The 10,170-nt window shown below is 37.6% G+C and overlaps 1 long non-coding RNA gene across 2 annotated transcripts; it reads left to right on the plus strand.

Moving 5' to 3' along the window:
• Positions 1–448: 448 nt before the first annotated feature.
• On the plus strand, positions 449–8,080 carry LOC110522248. Of its 2 annotated transcripts, XR_005051481.1 has the most exons (4): positions 449–1,353; positions 1,461–1,517; positions 5,302–5,433; positions 5,747–8,080. It is a non-coding gene; the product is annotated as an uncharacterized LOC110522248 (long non-coding RNA). The 2 variants fall into 2 exon arrangements; XR_002473277.2 differs by having other exon boundaries at positions 5,302–8,080.
• The last annotated feature ends 2,090 nt before the right edge of the window (positions 8,081–10,170 follow it).

The following is a 10,170-nucleotide window of genomic DNA, read 5'->3' on the forward strand; positions in this document are numbered from 1 at the left end:
TGGTGGGACTGTTCTGCCTTTAGTCGTCACTGTTTCGTTCCTTTTGTTTTACTTCTTCATAGTGAAAACGCAAAATATATATTTTTTTGTTTGTTTCTCTAAAAGTTAACGCTAAATATGAGGAACAAAACAGCTACCACAAACGGCGCAATGTCCTGCCCCTATGCCTATGTCAAATTTAGCATGTCAAAGACATTAGCCATCCATCTCTGTAAGTCGAAGACACATGGCTGAAAGTATTTTCTAGAAACGACATACTTTTCCACATTCTCTATCCCCATGTTAGATGTACATTCTGAGAAACTACATCAATTAGAAGATGCCACAAACACACACGAACTACCAGAATGCTCAAGCGACAGCCTTATAACACCATCGCTGCCTGGAACAATTTCATGGCGCTTGGGTGCATTGAGGGGGAAGATAATATTGGACGGACCACTCAGTAATTTACAGATGATCGCAGAAACACCGATGAATCGTTATCGCTTTGCTTAGTGTTCTGCTTCACACATGCATGTTTGACAGTTAGCAGCTAGCCAGCCACCTAGCCAGGGAGAGGCTATACCAAAGACAGTGCATTATGAAGATCCCTGGGCACACTTGTAGGCGACCTCCGCTAGCAAAACTCATACGTAGAAACACGTTATCGGGTCGTCTCGCGCCGAACTGCGCATATGCAGTTCGTCAACTCAGAGGCACTCTTTCTATATAAAGTTGTTTTTGACGAAAATGAAAACGTGTCAGTTTGTGACTCTCACAGGGTTGGAGTCATAACAAGTTCAACTACATAAGACATTGGCTCGAATCTAAATTGTTCCTTTAGATTTCGAGAAAATTAATGAATAAGTAAGCTCCTATCTTTGGCTATACGGACACTCCTGGTGCCCAAACTGATGACGTATGTAAGTATATCGCGCAGCTGAGAGTCAGGTGTGGAATTTTGCAATTGTTTTAGATGCTGCTTGATTCTTGAGGTCAAGACCCGGGCCCTGTATCAGAAAGAAAGTTTAACAAACTCTGAGTTTAAACCTGAACTCTGGGTTGACTAACTCTGAGCTGTCAAACTCAGAGTTTTCGGTTACAGAGCAGGTGATAACAAAGAGTTAAATCAAAGCTTGGTTAACTTGTGCATGAGGAGATAAAGAGCCATCATCAATGGAACGCAGATAACATGATTCATCATGGCAACAGGAGAAAAGGTCTCGAACCTCCTACTGCTCCCCAGTGGAGTTTGAAATGTTAACGAACGCGTATGCAGAATATGTGCATATATTTAAGGAAAAAAAATGCCGTAGCATCAGCAAAATAACGTGAGTTTGCGTGGCAGAAAATTGCTGACCAAGTCAATGCGTGAGTATTAATTTTAAGAAGTTGTATCTCGTGTTCCACTTATTCAACATTTTATGTGTGCGTGTGTACCGCGCGCGCTTAATATTATTGCATGTCCAACCCAACAGGCACAAAACCTACTTGGCAGACACTGAAGATGAAATATACAAATATACTTCAAACAGGTAAAGTATCATTTCATTACAAGAAATTGTGATGTTGTTAAGCCTACCCTACCAAATTAAACAGCATTCAGTGGCAACATTCAACCTATAATATATTTAAGTAGTTAGTGACATTTTCTAAGCAAAAAAATTATGTTTTTCAGCCATCCCAACACTGCCAGTATTTGAAAGTAACACTTAAATTCCTTTGTACATACATGTCTCTGAATTTGTGCTTACTGGACATGTTCAAATTTGACCTCAATTATAACCAATAGAAAAAGTCTGAGGGCTGAAAAACGGGTGGGGTCCACCACCACTCACAGACGCTGAAGAGATGGCCCTCAGTCAAAACAGTGGGTGACCTATTGATGAAGGTATCTTTGGAGGAAGCTCATTAACTGATTTAGTGCTTCATACTAAATACATTAATTATTGCTTAGACTGATACCTGTAATTCTGTGGCATTCTTCTTTGAGTCTTGTGAGTCTGTGACTTGGGAACTCCACAAAAGTGTACAGTAAACGTTTCAGTGCAAGAGTCACATTTCTGACGGCCCAACAGACGGTTGCCTTGGAAATATGCTCAGCGTCACCAATGTTATATAGAAAACTCCCGTTGGCAAAAAAACAAAGTGCAACAAATTAATTTATTCCAAACTGAGAGCATGTCCACAATGTGTCATATGAACGATATGAGGGCTGAGAATATTGTTCAGATGAATGATCGATTGAACGTTTCTGTTTTTCTGCACAAACATAATCAGGGAATGATAAAACATCCAAGCGGGGCATGATCACCCTCTCCCAACTGAGAGAGGGTGGTATTTGTGCTTCAATTTCAACTGGCTCTTCAAGAAAAGGACACGCCATGTCTGACACCTTAAGTCTGCAGGCTTCAGCTAAAGAGGAGGAGAAACTCGGGGCTAGTTGAAAACCTGCCAGCGAGCAGGTTAGCTCCACGGAGTATGTTGCCATAGTCACTGACTCCAAGTTAAACTGAACTGGCTTTTTGAAACCGAAAACCCAGACTTTCCTTCAACTCTGAGTCAAATAACTTGAGTTTTCACAAAACCCGCTTTCTGAAACAGGGCCCTGACCCTCAGAACATACCTACAATTAACCCTGTTGACTCATCAGTAGGAAAGACTTGTTTTTGTTTTAGTCCATTTAACAACAATAGAGCTATACGAGCCTTGTTTCAACAGGAAACTTACTGAAATGGTTTTATTGATAATATCTGTTGTAGAAAAAGTTTGGATGTTGCCACATACCTACTTAACACAATTAAGGAAGTTTCTTCTTAAATTATAAATAAATATTATCCTGCCAACCACTATATGAAGAAGTAAAAAAAAATCCAAATTCAATATTGTAGCTTCTGTAATGACCAAGCAGAAGCATTTGCAATTTTTTTGTCATTGTATTCATGTAAGGAATTTGTGGCAAGACATCAGTAGATTTATAATTGAACACATTTATGATTATTTTACGCTATTATGGGGAGATGTGCTGCATGGATTCTTTTCTTATGATAGATATAAGTTTAAATAATTTTATTAGATTAATTTCATTATTCTTTTGACCAAATTTCATATTCACAAATGTAAATGTACAAACAAAACACATTTTCTTACCTTGCAAAAATAAATTGAACTATTTTAAGACTATTAAATACTCTACCAACAAAACAGCTGTTAGAACTATGTGTGTATGTCCCATAAGGACCTTGTGTAATGTGATATTGTACCCCCTAGCCCAATTGTCCTTTGTATGTGTGTGTATATACACTTTTGTTCCCCCATGTACTTTTTGTGTTGATTTGTTGTTAATAATAATACAATTACAACATTGTTATGTTTTAAAGAGTAGTGAGGAGACAAATCTGTTCAGTCGGCAACAACTTGTAAAATAAAGTGATGTTTATTTTGATGGGTGAGGGAAAAGTAAATTGTAATTGGTCACCACTTACTTGTACATATCTACCTCAATTACCCAGTACCCCTGCACTTTGCATCGGTACTGGTACCCCGTGTATATTGCCAAATTATACTTACTCATTGTGTATTTATTCCTCGTGTTATTATTTCTTTGTATTGTTGGCAGGGACCAGATTAAGAAACCATAGGCACCCAGCCTTTTAAACACGCATTTAATTCAATTCTACGTCATTTGTATGACAGAAGACATTAGCTGATTTATTTTTTAATGGCACACAAATGACCAAAATGAGTGGCTACTAACAAATGTAGATCAATCTGGTAATGAATTCAAACAAACAAACCATACCAATGAAGCGACACACAGATTGTACAATATAAGGACGAAATATATAAAGAGTATATTGTAGGCTACTAAATACAATTTCCATTGGCACACTGACTCACCAAACGATGAAGCCATAGGCTACTCACGGTGATGGTCGATGCACTAGTCGTGGCAAGGTAAATAAACAGTGCTTCTGTTAGCTACAAATTGGGATTGAGGATTGTTTTTATATACTGGTTCTACAGACCGATTAGTCTTCTCTTTCCAAACAGTGCATTCTTCCAGCGATTGTATTTTGAAATCTGCAAAAGGAAAATCGACAGCGTAACCAACCATATATATAATCGATATAGTTTATAATCCGATTATATCTATGGCCACAAAGCAACAAACTGTACCTTCCCGACTGTAGGCATACCGGTAACTGCCAAAATAAAGGAAACACTTGAGTAAACAAGTGATACAAAGTATATGTTATGGTGTGGGGTGCATTTCGATGGAATGGTTTAAATCCACTTGTAGAATCTATGCCAAGGAGCATTGAATCTGTTCTGGCTGCTCGTGGTGGCGTAACACCCTAAAACACTATGTCGGTGTTTCCTTAATTTTACCAGATAGCCTTTCCTGTATGTGCTTCTGATAACGTAATCCACATTTATTTTTTATAAACTGTTGATCCTCTATGGCTAAATTATGCTCTATGGTGTATTTTGAACATTGAGAGCGGGCTCCTGTGGGTGGATCATTTTTATTATTTATTTTCTTATTTTTTGCCTCTTGGGCACCGCCCTGACACAATTGACCAGTCATTTTTATTTATTTATTATTCAGTTTAAAATGTAGGCCTACTACTGCTGCATTCACGTACCTTTATTTTTGTACAAAACATATGGACAACTGAATGATTCTGAACAATCTCCCAAGTTCCAACTTTGGCAGACAAGTTTCAAATTGTAGTTGAATTTTCTAGGAACAAACACAAATTACACTAGCTAAAAAAATACATGTAAGTACAGTAGCTATCTGAGAGGCTCATCAAGACAACTGACGGATCCGTTCGTCTCCACTAGACTCGCTGAGTGAAACGCGTCACCAATTTGGGCACCAGGCGTGTCCACATAGACAATACAGTATGCCTCTCCACACCTCCATCAATTTCGTGTCATGTGCGCTGTGGAAAATAACACACTTGGGTGCTTTATTTATTGTATTTTATAAATATGCAATCGTCTCAATGTTTTCATCTACTTGGAATTTCCTGAAACGCCACAAAATGAAATGTATTTTCGCAGGGACTTTTGTCGGATTTAACATAACGTTAACTGCTAGCCAGGAATGTTTACCTGTCTGGGTTTGATCAGATGTATTTTATGTCAACTATGACTATTATGCATTTATGAAGCTAAGTTATATCTAAATAGTTAAAAAATAATTAGCATGAAATATAATCAGCATAAATCTAACTAGCTGATGGCCGTAACGTTAGCAAATGTTGGTGCAGTCGTTCTAGCTAGCTACATCCTGCCTATCTGTTCCAGGTGTGTACTTTCTTGGTAAACATACCCAAAAGAAAATCTGAGATATACACGAGCGTGAGGCATCAGAGTATATCGCTCAAGCCTGACGTCAGTTCCACTTCGAGAGTAACCAGAGAACGTGCAACATGACAGGTAGGCTACAGATAGTCATCTCACCTTCAGTCTATTAACAGTAACAGGCCCTGAAATCTCCTGCAACAATCATGTCAAATGATTGCGATACTGCTGTGTTGATGATTCATATTTGTGCATTTTGAAACCCTGTTGATTTTTAAAAAATGTATAGTGTTGTCAATGCTCCCTACCTTAATTAAGAGAAGCCATTTTACATAATCTGAACTCAGAACCTCACAGCACTGCTGAAGAGCATGTACGTACGCGGTCATGACTTGATAGCTCAGCAAAATTATTAGTTTATTAATGACATCACCTGTTTCTCTTCTAGACCAGCAAATAAACTTTAAATATGGGAGGACCTGAAGATTATCAGTGTTATTATTCTTCTTCTACATGAATTCATTTGAATCAATAACTAAAGTGATTTAATCTGTCATATGGTAATCACCCCCAGGTTTCACCCGAAGTGTCGTGGCTGTGTACAGTGTGTTGATATGTTGATTGTTTTACACCATGTTCAGCTCAATATCATTTGTGGCTACTTATACATGGACAATTCTGTCAGCAAGAATTGAATGGTACGCCTTTAAGCTTTAATGTCTTGTACCCTATGGGGCAGCTTCAATTCCTAGTTACATATTAAGCCTACATTCAGCACCTCCCATGAACTGCAGAAATGAAGGAGTGGACATTTTACTGGTAGACCTGGACTTCTTGGCCTTCTCTGTATGTCTGCATGACACTGGACATCACAGATGGAGGAAGAAATGCACTTATTCTCTGTACCAAGTCACAAAACTCAAGAGGATCGGGTCCTTGGGAAGTTACTGTTCCCTGTCCTTGGTGGGAGAACTGTGTTCCATTGTGGACTGTAGGGTTCTAAACTGCTGCCTTCTTTACCTGGACACTTCAAGGTCAAAGACCCACTGCATCTTCTGTCGTTCTGCCCTTAACCCACTGTTAACTGCCTTGTTCAGTTGTCATTGTAAATAAGAATTTGTTTTTAACTGACTTGCCTAGTTAAATAAAGGTTCAATCTTTACTGTTCCCCCAAGGCTTAATAAGTCAGCCAGACAGCCCACCATGAATCAGGTCATTTTCCTGTGTCATTATGAAGAAAATCCTGAAAGCCTTATCCCACTTTACATAGCTGTTGCTTTGGTACATTAAAGCTGAAATCTGCCAAAGGAGCCACGGACTGCCCCAGGAGCATTTGTTGTTTTTGTTTTGAGGAAATGAGCACCCAGCATTGTGGTGTAAAAAAGAAATCAGCATACATACCCTGCTGTTCTATCGCTCGTGCAATGATGTCCGAGAGATTTTTGTTGGTGTTTGAAGTCTTTGTTGTAATATGTGTTCCACCAATTAGGTGCCTTTTTGAGTAGTGTAACTTTACAATAAACTTTTAGAGAAAAAAGCCCCAGTTTTACAGTATTTCACCTAATTTTAACATTCTTCAATAAAGGGCACACATTCTTAATTATTTTACAACATCAACAGATACAAATAAAAACCATAGCAAGTGCCAAATAAAGTGACTTCATCTTAAATCAGCCATAAATCCCCTTGTGGCGAGGTAATGGAAGCTTGTGTGCAGCAGGAAAAGGCAATTGAATTCAAGCGTAAAATATTTCTAGCCTGTATCTATAGCTAACAGGGTTGACATGTTATGCTTGACCCTTGCTGTTTTCCACCACAAAACACCAGATTATTATAATTTTTTTATTTATTTTTTTTCAAATTACAAATAACTTAATTCTATATCAGCATTTTGACTTGTCCATCATTGTCTCACGTCAGATCAGTGCTGATGGCTGTCGCACTGACCTGAGACAAAGGGAGATATTACAATGCTGAATTTTGGCACGCCTATTATTTTTTTTAAATGAGATATTTATGCACAATTTCTACTTAAAATATCAAAGGTCACTTTTATCCTTTGACCAATATCGCAAATGAACTCGGCATTTTCACTGCTATGGATTGCAGCTTTAAGCATAAAGTGAACCAAGTGTCAGTTTGAGTCTAAACAGATTAGTCTTAGTTTTTCCATTCTATTACTGTTGTTGAGGAATCAGTGTACAAAACATTAGGAACACCTTGTCTTTCCATAAGACTGACCAGGTGAATCCGGGTGAAATCTATGATCCCATATTGATGTCACTAGTTAAATCCACTTCAATCAGTGTAGATGAATTGGACGAGACGGGTTGAAGAAGGATTAAAAGATCCAGTGCTGTGCCATCTAGACTGCAATTCCCCATTCAACCTCTAGGTTTACTTTCTGTTCAACAATGTTCTTTACTTCACTGCACTGTTGACTTCATCTACTTTGTCTCTGTCTTTGAAATGTCAGTGTTTTTTTCTTATTAAATCATGGAAATTGGAAATGTACTCATATTTCTGTTAGGGAATGGGGGTGGGCCTTAAAGTTAACCTTGAGGTTTGTTAGGGTACTTGAAGTGAGAATGTAGGCCTGTCTATTTCCTCTTTGTAACATAACATTCTGAATAACAACAGAAAATGTAAGTACTGTAGCATTGACATTAAAAATTATAAAATCACGATTTAATATATTCAGTGTCTCTTTTATTTGTGTTTCCTAATATAAATGTAGGTAACTATTTTATGGACCACTTTGCTTCAGGGTCATACTGTCGTCTCTTTAGATGTTCCTCTGCTCAGCAGCAGAGGGCAGCACATAACAATAAGGACTAACACTATACTGGACTCCCATTGCGTCAATACTGCCCCTGACAATTAACATGTATGATGGATCAAGTAGGCTACATCGCTATCAAATGCTTTTGGGACAAACACATTTGATTTATAAAGTTAAAGCTCAAAAGTGACCTATAACATTCAATATTTTGTGTACTTGTTTTTGAAACATCACCATTTATTACGAGTTCTAGAAAATACTGATGGTAAACACAACCTTGTTACCTTTGTTTCCCAAAATTGTAAAGTGTTATTAGATGTAAAGTATTTGTTGTATTTAGAATATGTTAAGTTGCCACGATATACTAAAAACAATTAAAAGAGATCATAAAATACTTTCTTTACTTACTACTATGTTCATATCAGGTGAAACATGTCACACAAATGACTGACTGGCTGAAAGACATTGGTAATAATAAGACTGTGGGAGCTGTAGTGTAGATTTCAGTGCAGCCGTTGATATTATTGACGGTCATTTGTTATTGGAAAAACTCATGTTATGGCTTTACAACAGCTCTCTATCCAAGATATGGCAGATATCTATCTATTAGAACACAGAGGGTTTTCTTTAATGGGAGCTTCTCTGACGTAAAACATGTCAAGCGTGGTATTCCAAAGGGGAGCTATCTTGGCCCTTTTTAATGTTTCCTCGTTAATGATCTACCACTGGCCTTAAACAAAGCCTGTGTGTCTATGTATGCAGATGTTTCAACACTACAGAGTGCCTTCTGGATGTATTCACACCCCTTTACTTTTTCCACATTTTGTTGTGTTACAAAGTGGGAATAAAATGGATTTAATTGTCATTTTTCGTTAACGATCTACACAAAATACTCTGTCAGTGGAAGAAATTCTAACATTAAACATTTGCGAAAAATAAAACACTAATATATCTTGATTAGATAAGTATTCACCCCCCCTTGAAAGAATTCATGTTAGAAACACCTTTGGCAGTGATTACAGCTGTGATTCTTTCTGGGTAAGTCTAAGAGCTTTGCACACCTGGCTTGTACAATATTTGCCCAATCTTTTTATTTTTTATTTTATTTTTTTATCTTAAAGCTCTGTCAAGTTGGTTGTTGATCATTGCTGGAATGCATTTTCAGGTATTGCCCTAGATTTTCAAAACGATTTTAAGTCAACTTTAACTAGGACACTCAGGAACATTCAATCTCGTCTTGGTAAGAAACTCGTGTACTTTTGGCCTTTTAGGATATTGTCCTGCTGAAAGGTGAATTTGTCTCCTCAGTGTTTATTGGAAAGAACACTGAACCAGGTTTTCCTCTAGGATTTTGCCTGTGCTTAGCTGTATTCCATTTTATTTTAATACCCCCCTAAAAAACTCCCTAGTCTTTGCCGATAACAAGCATACCCATAACATGATGCAGCCACGACCATGTTTGAAATATGAACAGTGGTACTCAGTGATGTGTTGTGTTGGATTTGCCACAAACATAACGCTTTGTATTCAGGACAAAAAGTTCATTTCTTAGCCACATTTTTTGCAGTATTACTTAAGTGCGTTGTTGCAAACAGGATGCATGTTTTAGAATATTTTTATTCGGTGTAGGTTTTCTTTTTTTCACTCAGTCAATTAGGTTAGTACTGTGGAGTAAATACAATGTTGTTGATCCATCCTCAGTTTTATCCTTTCACTGTTTTAAAATCACCATTGGCCTCATGGTGAAATCCCTGAGCAGTTTCCTTCCTCTCCGGCAACTGTATATTTTTAGTGACTGGATTTATTGATACACCATCTAAAGCCTAATGAATAACTTCATGCCCAAAGGGATATTCAACGTCTGCTTTTTTATTTTAACACATCTACCAATCGGTTCCCTTCTTTGCGTGGCATTGAAAAACCTCCCTGGTCTTTGTGGTTGAATCTGTGCTTGAAATTCACTACTTGATTGAAGGACCTTACAATTATCTGTATGTGTGCAGTATAGAGATGGGGTAGTCATTCAAAAATCATGTCAACCACTATTATTGAACACAAAATGAGTCCATGCAACTTATTATGTGATTTGT

This window comes from Oncorhynchus mykiss, chromosome 4 (genome assembly GCF_013265735.2).
Source record: "Oncorhynchus mykiss isolate Arlee chromosome 4, USDA_OmykA_1.1, whole genome shotgun sequence".
NCBI classification, from domain to species: Eukaryota; Metazoa; Chordata; class Actinopteri; order Salmoniformes; family Salmonidae; genus Oncorhynchus; species Oncorhynchus mykiss.